General features: G+C 42.6%; 1 protein-coding gene across 12 annotated transcripts in view; it reads right to left on the reverse strand.

Annotated features, from left to right (window-relative positions):
- Positions 1 to 13,607, reverse strand: part of LOC146580351 (adhesion G protein-coupled receptor L3) — a 265,146-nt gene that overhangs the window by 223,823 nt on the left and 27,716 nt on the right. For all 12 annotated transcript variants that reach the window (XM_085267042.1, XM_085267034.1, XM_085267033.1 and 9 more), the window contains exon 2: positions 12,861 to 12,949. The gene's annotated coding sequence lies outside the window, so the exon portion shown is untranslated. The remainder of the gene's footprint in view (positions 1 to 12,860; positions 12,950 to 13,607) is intronic.

Genomic DNA, 13,607 nt, shown 5'->3' on the forward strand with positions numbered 1-13,607 from the left:
ATAGTTTATTTTTAGCTTACAAACATCTGAGCATAAAGTGCTGACAAGGAACCCTGGTGTAAACATTAAAATGAAAGTCAGTACAATGTGCAGATTGCAGAAATATACATAAAAAAAATCAGTGGCTTTACCACACTCAGTTTTTCGACATCTGTGAACTACTAGACAGTCATTCAATTAAAAAATAATATTAAATAAATAAAACTAATAAATAAAAAATACACACATCTTACTGATCTCTGCAGTCAGTAACATTACACATAAAGTGCAAACATAATAGCAATTGTATAAACACACACACAAACACGCCTTTAAAATTTAAAGGCGTGAAATTGGACGGTCTAGTTCTGATTAGCGTCACCGCTGTCTCGGTGGAGTTTAATAAACTCGGCCGTCTGCTTCTTGCTATCTAAAATATAACCAGACACTGGCGTAAATTCTCGACTGTCTCATACTTCTGTTTAATAAGTTTTCTGTTTGACGTTTAGTCAGCTGTGTGAAAACCAAGGAGGAACCCACCCGGGGGATTAATAAAGTTTTATTTTATCTAATCTAATAACTTTAATCTCAGCCAAACCGATTTACTCACGAACAAACAAAACACTGAAAAAAGCCCAACAATAACATTTTTAGGTTGTCTAAGTGACTTATATATCACGTTTAACCCGAGCAGCGAAACTCCGCGGTGATCTGAAAATGATGTGCCGGGAGTTGTGCCGTTCTCGGCCGCATCAGTAATCCTCGAGCTCCCGGCTAGCTGTCGAGCTGGTGGGTAGCAGACGCCTCTGAAAACGTCGAAGCACTTTTGCAAATATGGGATATCTTGATAAACCGAGCAGATATTTGATGTTTACACAACTACTTTCTCGCCTGAAAATATGTTAAAAGTTTATTTTGTGACCCAGAAAGATTAGTATGAGTAATTTTAAAACTTAGTAGCGGCCGCCATTGCTGGAAACTGGAGTTTGGCTGGGCCGCGCTATGAATTCTGGGATATGGTAGTAATTTGGACAGCCTTCGGCACGTCGCTGTGACGTAATCGGTCTACAAATGCGGCCTCAGGAGGATGCAGCCCATGAATTTGGACATGTCCAGAGTATAATCGCAGCCTTTGCGGTTAGAAAATTGCACTTGATCATGTCGCGATATTATCGCAAATGCGATATATCGTTCAGCCCTACTGCAGCCCCTATAAAACATTGTTAAACCATACCAAGGATACTTGCTACACCACTTAGCAAAACCCATATTTTTATTCGTGAACTATACCAGAGTAGCTTTGCATGACTGACAAAAATAATCTTTATTTATCTTACACTGAGGCTCGGCACAACCTCTCACATCATCCCCGTTGTAAACAAGCTTATATAGCTCCCTTCAGCATTACTTTAAGCCAGCTTTTTTCTGATTGGCTGCCCCTCATAAATGAAAGGATGACTATATTATGGATATCTGCTCTTATGGACACCACAGAGATTTAACAGGAAAGGACATAACAGTCTATAACAGCAAGGTAATTCTTGGACAATAAATAGGACTATATTAAATTTAACCTATGCTGATTGCTTTTAGCTTAGATCTAAGTGCCACAGAATGGAAATTACATTTATCCGGCTGCGTGACACTACCTCATTCCCTTTAAGGGGACAAAAAAGAAATGGAAGAAAATCCTGGGAGTAGAATTATAAAGGCCACAGGAGTTTAAAAGTCACAATGCGGTGACTTGTGCACAAGCTCCAGAATTTCCAGGTGTTCATTACTCTAACGTAGATAACATCCTGAGGGTCATGCCTGTTCTAATTCCTAATTAACTGGCCAGAACAGAGGTCGTGGTGGGCAGTGACCCTGACCAGCGAACAGGACCAGTTTCTGTCTCAGGGCATTGCTTTTTACTCTGGGTTGGAAACGCTCACTCCCTCCTTTAATGCAGTTTACTGTAGCGAGTGTCAGAACAGAGTCATGCTTTGAAAAAGATGGCGTAACCCCCCCCCCGGAGTCTACACAGCAAACAACCGTAGACTAAGGGGTAACCGCAGTTAAAAGCTTCATGCGGGATTCTGTTTGTTTTGTGCGTGCCATTCATCAGTCAACCAGAAATAAAAAGGGCACAAACACAACAGTTGAATAATTCCTGACTTCATGGCTAATCTCGGGTAAAGCTGCGTACCTATCAGTGGTATGTTGCCACGCTGTCTCCGAGATTAGTCATGTGTACACTTGCAGTACACATGCATATTGGGGCATTACCAGCACTTGTAGAGAATACAAAAGAGGTGACTACATGTCTGTGTTTGCTGTGGGGAGATCAGGCGTGCCCTCTACGTTACAACACAGGCCACCTGCAGTCTGGGAAAATAGCTTTCTAGAGGGAATTAGAGGATTGTGAGGAATGAACAAGACAGACATGAGTAACCCGGCCCAATATACTACTTATCTACAAGCTTATATTTCACAAAGGAGGCAGATAAGGTAATACATGCCGGCGCAAGGGAGGAAAAGAGCAGAAATTAGACCGGCGAGCGTGGAGGGTGGGGAGCGAGGGCGAAGAAAACGTATCCAGGTCGAGATCCGTATACGAGCGGTCACTCGCAACAGAGCCCGGATGCTTTGAATCACTGCAGAGCAGTTAACCATTGACCAGAGGGACTCATAGCATGAGATCCATGTCATTTGTGGTTATTCTATTCCAGGGACCATGAAAACAAAGCATAAAGCCGTTATTAAGGCCTCCACCTGCCCTGGGCAGTGAATGCAAGACTAATCAATAAGAAAGGAAGGTATTGTGGTTTGTCTTAGAGGTCAGGTGATTTCATGTTGGTGTGCACCGATCTGTGCGTGTTTGAATATAGATAAGATTATCCTGTTCTCTTTGAGGTAGGTGGTCTGGATTGCAGAGGCAGGCGTCATGTTGCAAGTATTCAAGTGTAACGGTGAAGGAAGGACTCTGATGCAACACACATTCTGTCACCGTTCTTGCTTCTTATCTTACTGATTAGTAATCATTAACTTTATAAACCCAGACTTGAGTGTGTAATATATTTACCTTTATGTGATAACGTCATGTAGCAGGTCACTGTTGTGCAAAAGGGTACGTTAGACTATATTTCATATTTATGCTCTAAAATCTAGCATTAAACAGCATTAAACTTCTATTTTTATTATTTATAGCAGCTATTCTGTTTGCATAGGTTTTTCCCCCCTCATCTTTTCTGCCGTCTACCACAATATCTTTGTTTGACACTACCAGGAGGTGCTGCCAAGATCGAACCCAACATTGGTTTTGATGTATATTATTGTTATTTCCTTTTAAATTTGTATTTGATTAAAGGTACTAGTACATGCCTTTTTCTTGATCCTGACAAACTGAAACACACTAACAGCACCCAAAAAAATAGCTGCTGTAGTTTGTTTAGATGTAATAACAGGTTCATTTTAGCCTGTTGCTAGGTGGCTGCTAGGCATCTATAATTCAGCTTTGTGGTTGTCACTGTTGTGCAATGAAAACAAAATGGTTTTATGAGGTGCTGTAGATGCACAAAAGCATTTATTCCAATGCTAAGAAGCCGGCTGAGAGGCAACCTGATGGCGTCATAATGCATCATGCATAATTCAGCTTTTGCATATATGCTGTGGTGGTGAAATAAAAATGATACAATCCCACCACACAGGAAAAGACCCAGGGAAACCGAGTTAACGATAAAAATGGTTTCAAAAATAACAATAAAAACTGATAAAAACCCTGAAAGTCATAAATTTCACACCCAAGCCTGAACTCTCGCGGCCCAGTACCAAACGACTCCGGTTCGTAGCCCGGGGTTTGAGGACTTGAGTTCACAGTCAGAGAAACAAACAACCGAACACGTTAAATGTGTTGTAGTAAGACACATATTTGTGTTTGACTGCTATAACAGTGGAATTTTACAACTTTGGGAAATCAAAAATATATCTTGTGTTTTCTTTTATCCACATGATAAAAATATATTAAATGATGATTAACATTTTTATTAAGTAAGCTGTCTAATAATCAAAAGCCAGGCACAAGCTAGCTAAAGCTTTTGAAATATGACACTTTGGAGCTTTCCCTTTTGCTGCATCCCTGATTTGATTTCACACAACTATTTCCCCCCAGTTCCCTGACATTTTAGAAGTATAATGGCGCGTGTTAGTTATAGTCCTGTGCAAAATTACAGCCGATTTTGTCTGATCGCTCTGTGGAGTTGTCTGGATTGTGGAAAACGGCACCGATTTAAGCACAGCGCATGTCACGTTTGAACACTTCACAATAAGCCGCAAGTGACAAAAATTGAACTTCAATCGTCAAGTACCACAATTCCATTCCCCGGTGTATATTACGCAATTATCTGCAGCGCCAGGAAACAAATCCCATTGACTTGATTCCTATTTAATTATTCTACTTGAAAATCCTTTTTGCTCCCTCTTTTTCTCTGAACCTGAGAGAAAGAGGAAACCACTTTGCCCAATAAAAAAAAAAAAGAAACTAAAAAAGTCCCCCCTCTATCTGAGAAATGCATTTCTCCCAGCTTGTCAGTTTCCATTCACAAGAACCCACCTTCAGCACTTATTTTATTTAAACTTTAGCAAATGTGGCACAAAACACAATAGGGGTTTCGGGTAGTAAAATAATTACCTAAATACAGTGTGACAGGGGAGGTTGATTCATTCTGTAGAAAACACTGCCTGTTGAGAGGAAAAAAGTGTTGACAGAGTTGCGAGAGACAGTAAAATGGAAAGAAGAATAATGAGAGAGACACAGAGAAGGGCAGCGTACAGTTCCCGTCACCAAACAAAACACTTCATATTTCTTTGAAAGACAAAGTGTTAAGTTAGGCTACTTTGCGCTCTGTCAATAGAGACGTTTATCATAGGCCCAGCCACGGTCTATATATTGATTAAACCATCCATCACTTAAACTCTACAAGACATTATTTCTAATTAAAAAGTAAGTCATAAATTTCGGGCTTTATTGCCAGGCTGGGGCTGTAAATAAAACTCAAGGGAGGGCAGAAACGGATCGCGGCCCCTATCAACGGTTTTAGAGCCACCGTAAAAAGGACAGACGGGTGCGACGGCACCTTCGGGATCCTCGCGTGGAGGGCGGCATCCCGACTAAACAGATGCAAATCAATAATTCCTCTTCGCTTGTGGGGGTATTTTTTATAAGACAGGTGCTTCCTCACAGAGGAGCACCCCATGCATATGGGGAACAAATTAAATTTTCACAAGCTACCTGGGAATATGTAAACAAACGAAAACCAAAAAAGAAAGGATTGCATTCCAAGCACTTGAAAATGATGTATGATCATAGGAGGTCATGAAAGCGTATGAGGCGCTCCATCCCACGACAGAGTTGGCCAGCAGGCTGGCAGCGAATGCGGGCTCCCATTATCTATCCGTGTCTCCATTTTCCTCAGCTAAACAACAATTTTGCTGCCAAAATATGCAGTCGCAGGACATTATTTAATGATCCCTGATGACAAAGAGGCCATTAGTACACCTACACCGCAGCCAAAGCTCCCGGTGTTGGACGGGACCGCACAAGCTCAGTCAAAGCAGAGGACACTTCACTTTTGACAACTTCTGATTACCTCAGTGCGCGCGCAAGTTGTCAGGCGGTGAACTCCCCTGACAGCCGGTTGCAGCTGCAGATGTGGTTATTTTTTGACAGGCACAGAAGGATGTCTGATTTCACAGGTACTGACCGAAGGGAGGGAGGGAGAGAGGAAATGGAGGGAATTGGGCGATGGAAATGAAGAAAAGGCATGTCGCCGGCTCCATGGCTGACAAAGGGAGGCATGTGCAATCATTATTCATCCCCTTCTCTCTCCTGGGCTGCTTTAAAAAAAAATTATTTTTTAAATACCTGCCAAAGTGGGAACCACACAAGCACTTTTTTGACTCTGACTTTGTGATAACGGAAACACTGTTGGATCATATTTGCCTAAATGATGGTCAGACAAGGGTTTTTTTTCTTTGTTTTGTTTTTTTTGCCAAAGTGAAAGAAGAGGCCTCAGTTTTGGTGAGAGACAGAACGAGAGAATCACCCTCCGGGGGGAAGCGAGAACTAATGAGTGAGCTAAAAAGGACAAGATGGAGTGATCCTCTATAAAAAGACTAGCAGTAATCTCTTCCTCTCCTCCCTCTCCTCTAGCCTTAATGTCCTAAGAGATCTTGGCTCCTCCATAAAGCCTGCTGCCTCCACACATCAAACAGAGCTGATTAGAACAGCACACCTTTGCTGGAATTGAAGCTTTTGGATAGGGTGCAGCAGAAGTTCAAGGGAGAATGAGTGCTACGAAAACCAGAAGGCGAAGGAAAAAGGCTCTTGAGGTTAGTTAGATACACCTGAGTAACAAATAAAGAGTATAAAAAGAGTATAAAGAGTGGCTTTGAATGTAGGCCAGTTGTTGCTTTGCTACAGTATATCAAATGGGATAATGGCAGACCCCCCCCCCCCCCCAGAGGTGCAAGCTATGCATGAATCTAATAGCAATCAACAGATCGTCCTGTTCATTTAAATCAGCTTGAGCGGTCACAGCGAGGAGCTGGGCGATACATGGGCACAGTGGGGAAGCCAAGGAGAGGAAGGGCTGGCGGAAGATGATGGAGCGAAACCACTGAGCTGCTGTGTGAGCTCGCTGTCAGGGGTGTTGTTTTATTAAGACACCCAAACTGTCAGGCTGGGTATCAGGAGAGCGACCAGGCACATGACAGTGACCCCTCCTCTTTCCCTTACCGAAAATAGCCCCGTCCAAATTTAATGCTCTCTCTGTCAGACCTGGGTGGGCATCGGTGCTGAAGGGACTTTTACTTTTACCAGTCACGAAAAGTGAAACACTCACCTGCAAAGCCCTGTGGGACTGTGGAGGTGGGCTGTGACATGCAATAGCTAAGTGGGTATGTAGAGGTGGAGAGATGGAATGGAAAAGAGGAAGTGTTATCTCAGAAATCCCTCCACTAAACAGACGCACAGGGTTAAGGGAAGAGGTCAACAGTGTGGGAAATGTGTTCTTTCACTTTCTTACTGAGTTAGCATTAGCATGTTTAGCATTTAGCATTAGCACTGACTTTGAGTAGAATATAGGAAAAACAGTTAGCATGACTCAACCTGTCCACAAATAACATAATCAGTTTATCAGGACCTTTAAAGCTCTTTTTTTTAAATACATATATTATATTTTGACAGATAAAATAGCATAACCCGAACTTGCTTTAACAGCAGTTATGCTAGCCTAGCTAGCTGGGCAGTGATTTCCTGAAATACTTCAGTTAGCATGTGCTAAATTCACAAATCCTGCTTCTTACATTTCTATAAGCATCAAAACAAAACAAAAAATAATTAATAAGTCCAAAATAATAATTCTCCTCTTCTTTCCCACCTTTGTGTTGTAGTTAAGCTAACCTACCTACTGTCACCGGACACTTTATACCTGTTCAACCAAACGCAAATATCTAATCAGCCAATCACATGGCAGCTCAATGCATTTAAGAGTGTAGATGTGCTCGAGACCACCTGCTGAAGTTCAAACTGAGCATCAGAATGGGGAAGAAATTTAGGCAATTTAAATGGCTCTGAATCCGGCATGGTTGTGCCGGATGGATCAAAAATTCCTGATCTACTGTGATTTTCCCGTACATTTCTAGCGTTACAGAGAATGGTCGGAAAAACAGAAGATATCCAGTGAGCGATAGTTCTCTTTGTTGATGCCAGAGGTCAGAGGAGAAAACTAGACGGCAACAGTAACTAAAAAAAAAACACTCATTAAACGACGATATCCGTCCCCCAAGGTATCCGCTTTGTGCCTTATCGTACCAAATGAGCATGACTTAAGCAAAACATGTTGCCGACTATGTGATTCAAGCTGGGTAACGCACCCTGTCTCAAAGCTCAGTTTATCTCAAACCGGTTTCTTGAATGTGACAATGAGTTTACTGTACTCAAATAACCTCCACAGTCATCAGATCTAAATCCAATAGAGCACCTTTGGGATGTGGAGGAATGCAAGATTTGTACAATGTGTGTGCTGGCAACAAATATACAGCACCTGTTTTGTTATCATGTCAAAGGAATGTCTCCAGCACAACAGGGTGTCCAACCCAGTGCTAACGAGGTGTACCTAATATTGTCCCCGATATTTCCTAAAACTTTTAAACTAAATGCAGCTATTGATTTGTTTTAAACTCTTCTTTGAGAGCTATATTTATTCTGTACCGTTGATACCAAATTTTGCAGGCGTTACAGATGCATGGAGAAATCATAGATGGCATTACCATGATAATGCAGTTCAAGAGAGTGACGAATTGCCACTGAAGACATGAATATTATATTGGAATAGATGGGCGTTGGAGCTATATATAGTGCAGTGTCACAGCAAGCACCACATAAAGCACAGGTACACGCACATACAGCGCGCAGACACATTCCAGGTGACGTAACACTAAATAATTACGGTTACATCCGCTCGATGTGTCCTTGTGTGGAGTTTTATTGTGCAAGTTTACCCTCAGCTATAAACAAATGGCTTAAAACTGCCTGCCCCTTACTGACTGTGAGAGTAATTAGAGTATGAGACTGTTAACACATGCTCTCAAAGAGAAATGATCACGTATGACCTCAACGGCAGAATGGAAACTTTTTTTTTGGAGTCCCGTCTGCAAAAAACGTTCACCTCGAAAACACGCCATCTTTGATGATTCTAATAGCATATTAGCTATTGGACACAAATTTGCTTGAGGTTAAAATCAATAATCATCAAATCAACATAAAGAAATGACTAAGCAGCATTTTCATAAAGCTGCGGGAGCACTTTCACATCAGGTCCCCCTCGCGCCCCACTACCCACTGGGAGAAAATGACCACAAACACGTCATAATAAATCTATCCCCCAGCAAGGTGCGGTTGTCTTGACAACAACACTTTTCACAGAGGGTCATCATTATCAGCCGTGCACTACACAAAACAATGTGTGCCTTTTAAATAATTTGGTCATTTAGAGGGTTTCGATGCTGTCTGGTATCCTCGGAGCAGCCTGCTTCTGGCCTGACCATAGTTGCCCCAAGTAACAGGACACGAAAAACAAAGACGTGCAAAGTCAACTACCTCTGGATAGGATTCAAATTCAAGAACACTGCTGACATTGGCCGAAAGGATTTCACTGCCTTTTCCATTCAAATGACCTGTTTTGCATCATTTCAACAAGTCCAGGCAGGATCACGCTATGAAAACAAACGGCAGGGCTTTAAGCTAACAGAACCAAAAACCTGGCGGGGCTAAAGTCATCTCTGGCCACTGTGGTTAAAGTAACCTGAATGGTTGACGCTAAAGGAAGCCACTTTGGCTATGCAAAGCACTGCAGACAGACACGGAGCTTCAATTCTCTAACAGGCTAAAAAGCTCTGCAGCTTTGTAGATGTTCAGATAAAAATGGGGTCTATTATATTAATTTCCAGCTCTAAACTTTTATTCTTGGACTTCACCCAGAGTATCTATTAACCACATAAAATCCTTGCTAATCTTTAAGCAGCACCTTAAAGGTCGCCTTGTGTCTGCAACACTGCATCACTCGTCTCTTTAAGGCTCCCTTTCCTAAAAGCCTTTCGCTGATTGGCTGCTCCTTGTCAGGTAAACAAAACCTGGTGCTCGTGGGCATTGAAACTCTTTGTCTTGACATTGTGGACCTCCGGAAACAAACTGTAAACATTGGACACAGTTTGGCAATATAACGGTAGTTACACTTTGCGTTCTGATACCTCGATCTTGCTCTTTACAGATGGAAGAGCCGTGTCTTTTAGCATGAAGTGGCATGAATAAACAAACAATGAACCTGAGATGACCATATAAGGAAATCCTGTGCCTCTGACATCAATCAGACACAAGAGTAGAAAAACAGCACCTGAAACTGAGTGTTTAGCGCAGGCTAAAGCAAGAGCATCTGAGCATTTGGTCAGTGGCTGTGGCTACAATGTAGCTTGCCATCACCAGTGTGTGAATGTGTGTGTGAATGGGTGGATGACTGGGTGTGTAAAGTGCTTTGGGGTCCTTAGGGACTAGAAAAGCGCTATACAAATACAGGCCATTTACCATTTACAGGTTTGTAACAGCACAAGTATCAGAGAAAAAGGAAGTATAATCGGTCTACTTTAGGATTCTTCTCGCGTATTAGCTTGAAAAATATCCTTCTGCCAAATGACACTTGTTTGTAAATCAAACGTTTTCTTTAAAGCCCCACAAAGTCATTGCCTTCAAGTGAATTAAACATAATCGGCAGTGACCACAAATCAGGCAAAAAAAAGGTACATCAAACGAAGGTCGTAATTCCACGTCAGAGTGCATTAGGACGTTTATCATCAAAGCGATGCCTAGCTTTTAATTCATTTGACATCTTTCAGCACTAATACAGTATCTGATTTCTGAGGAGCACTGGTACACAGTCACACAGCGTGACATCTGAAGGAAAGCAGCGGGTTACAGGACAAGTCCCTGAAATATGTTTCTACACAGAACAGAGACCAGGGCCATTATGTCTGTACCAGATTTTCACTTCATATCTAAAACTACAAGCCAGCAGCATGCATAAGTACCGCCTGCTGCTCTCAATGTTATTCAAATGACAGCACAATTCTATTTTCACCTTGCAACTAATGTGGCCATTACTCCTATGTCAGCAACATTTACTGCCCTTCCCTTTATGCTGGATATGCTAGAAAATGGGAAAATTAATTCTGGAACAAAAAATGGGGGTGGGGATTATCTTGAAATGTGTGTGTGTAGCTGCTGGGATTAAGCTCAAATAAAACAGTTCCCATCTGAAAAATCCCATCCCAGCAACTCTCACGAAACAGCCTCATGAAGAATATGAGTCCCTGTGGTCTTATCAAAGAGGTGATATGACACATTTTCCCCACTGTGCCAATTTTTATGCCTTGATCATGTTGAATGCGATGTCACAAAATAGCATAAAAACATCAACGAGGGCCTGAAAAGCAACGTAAACAGTGTACACACCAAAAAAAAAAGAAGGAAATGGAAATAGAAAGGCAAGTGCACTGCCAAAAGGAAGTTGTTAGGAGAAAGAGGAAAGGAAGGGTGTCTACACTGAGTCAGATGAAGGGGAAACAGGGTAGATGGATGTAGTGGTGTGTCTTTGTGTGTGGAAGAGTGTGTGTGTATGAGTGAGGGAGGAGGAGGACGTGGGGAGAAGGGGAAGTCGGCAGGCAAACCTATCATCCACGGAGCCCACCAGTAAACTCTGCAGGGCAAACAATCTCCCTAATTGAATTCAATCCAGGCTCACCGCAGGAGGCACCGAGGCTAGTGGATCCATTCAATATGAAGAGGGTTGCTTGGAGGTGGTGGCAGTGGAGAGAAGTGTGTGTGTGTGTGTGTGTGTGTGTGTGTGTGTGTGTGTGTGTGTGTGTGATGATGGGATGAAAAGGGGAGGGCTGGTATGGCAAGTGACACAGGAAAGGGAAAGAAGATAACTACAAGAAGCAGAGAGCAAACACAAGGGCTGCAGGAGACAACAACGGCAAACAGACGGGAAGAGGAGACAGGAGCCCGGCGCAAGGAAGGTTCTGGTGGTTAAGAGTCAGCAGTGAGGGGGTGCGGGGGAGCAACAGGCTCGAGGTGTGGAGAAATGGAAGCCAGCTGTGCTTTTGCATGATTACACCGAAAACATCATTTGCATCAGGGAATGAAATCCAAGCACGCTCCGTAGATACGTATGGTTACCGACCAAAAGAAAAGAAAAGAAAAAAAACACCCTCCTCGCCGCCGCCGGCACAAATTAGAGGCCTAACAGTGGTGTCCCACAGATTTGCATATGAAGATGAGCACCTATCGTGAATCATTTTCATAAACATCCTATTGCGCGCAGAGTACCAGCCCAATTGGCCCACATGAATGCTCTTCATTACTGTGCTGTGCTGGGTGGGGTTGGTGGTGTATGGGTTGCAGACTTAATCTGGGTTGCGCTGCATATTCATGACTTGCACGGAGTCGTTTTCAGGCCCATTTGCTGGGCCTGAGAGTTCAAACGCACCGCAACTGAAGAAAACACCAGCAACTAGAAGAACGCCAAAGACAACAGAAGTAGGAAAAAAAATCTCACAAAATAAAAGTGTTTTTGGGGAGACGATAGTGTGACGGACCAGCTGCAAAAATGATAGCAACCAAAACATGGGAAGAATTGCACTGAGACACCCTTAAAAGAAGTAGGATTCACCGGTGTAAACGATAAGAAGATGCCATGGTAACGTGTGTTTTAATAAATATATTATCAAGTTAGCTTTGCTGTCCGCCAAATTTAGGTTACTCGTTTCGGTTTGCTTATGGTAGCTTTTAATAGCATTAGCTAACTTCTTCGCCAATGCTAACTGAGTGTTTGTGATTGGTCCGTTGTGATGTTGACCAACATTATTTTGATGATAACGCAGAGATATCATTCATATAATGCTGTAGCTACGTGTTTGCTATTAGCCATTTACTGTTAGCTTGTCTCTTCCACAGTGTGTCGTTCATCCCAACTTCCTCCCCTCGCCTTTAGCCAATCACGGCTGATGACTGCCCCTCCTGTCCCTAGGCTTCTTCCTGTTAGAAGGGAGTTTTTCCTTGCCACTGTCGCCAAGTCTGAGTTATTGTAGGGTCTTTACCTGACAGTATTATAGAGTCCCTTGAGGTAACTGTTGTTGAATTGAATTTGTGACTTTTTGTGTGCTTTTGCAGCATTTTTTTTTTTCGATTTGCTGGTGTTTTCTTAAGCTGCAGTGCGTCTAAACTCTCAGGGCCGCCGTACATTTACAGTCTGATGCTGTCAGAAATGCTGATAAAAAGTGTACAATACCTCAGTTCGAGAGAGGAGAGCGGTCCTTGAGTGCTGCTGCTGAACAAATCCCGTATATCACATTCCAGATAGGGAAAGCACTTCCTGTCCTGGAAGAGAACACAAAAGTTAGAGCAGGGCATACTTATGTTAGAGCAACACACCGACTCTCGCTGTATTCTCTCCAAACGGGCGACAGGGGACGCAATTAAAAGGCAGGAACCTTTAACGTCTGCCAACATGAAGAGGCATCTGCACGTCTACTGTATGACACAGATTTACTTAAAAAAAACCAAAAAATTAAAAAAAAAAAAAAAGGAGTCCAAGCGTTACTTTCTCCAAGCCACATCACACAGACACTTTTTATTTTGCTCGCTTCTGGGTCGACCGTTATTAAGTGGCATCTTCATAAATTTTTCAGCTGCTTTCTGGTTCCCATACTGGTGCTACGGCCCGATTGCCGCTGTATGAAGTGCTATTCAGGTCACATCAGCTTTTAATGGCTGATTTATTAGGGCCCAACAGGAGCTTGGTGATGGGCTGCAGGACAAAGAGCCTGTTTTAAACTACATTAACACTCTGCAGTAAATATCCCACACAACATTAGCATTTTGATGGCAACCTCCCCCAGTCACCTTTCACACTTTCCAGTTTTCCCCTCGTTATCCCTCCCTGCCTCTTTAGCCATCGTATCAATCCATCTTTGGAGTGCTTTCTTTCAGAGATTTCTCGTCTCCCATCCTTAGCGTTGCCCTGTTCACTATATAT

Source organism: Mchenga conophoros, linkage group LG3 (genome assembly GCF_057382185.1).
Source record: "Mchenga conophoros isolate Kocher_MC1m ecotype Shallow Benthic linkage group LG3, M_conophoros_male_GT1.1, whole genome shotgun sequence".
NCBI classification, from domain to species: domain Eukaryota; kingdom Metazoa; phylum Chordata; class Actinopteri; order Cichliformes; family Cichlidae; genus Mchenga; species Mchenga conophoros.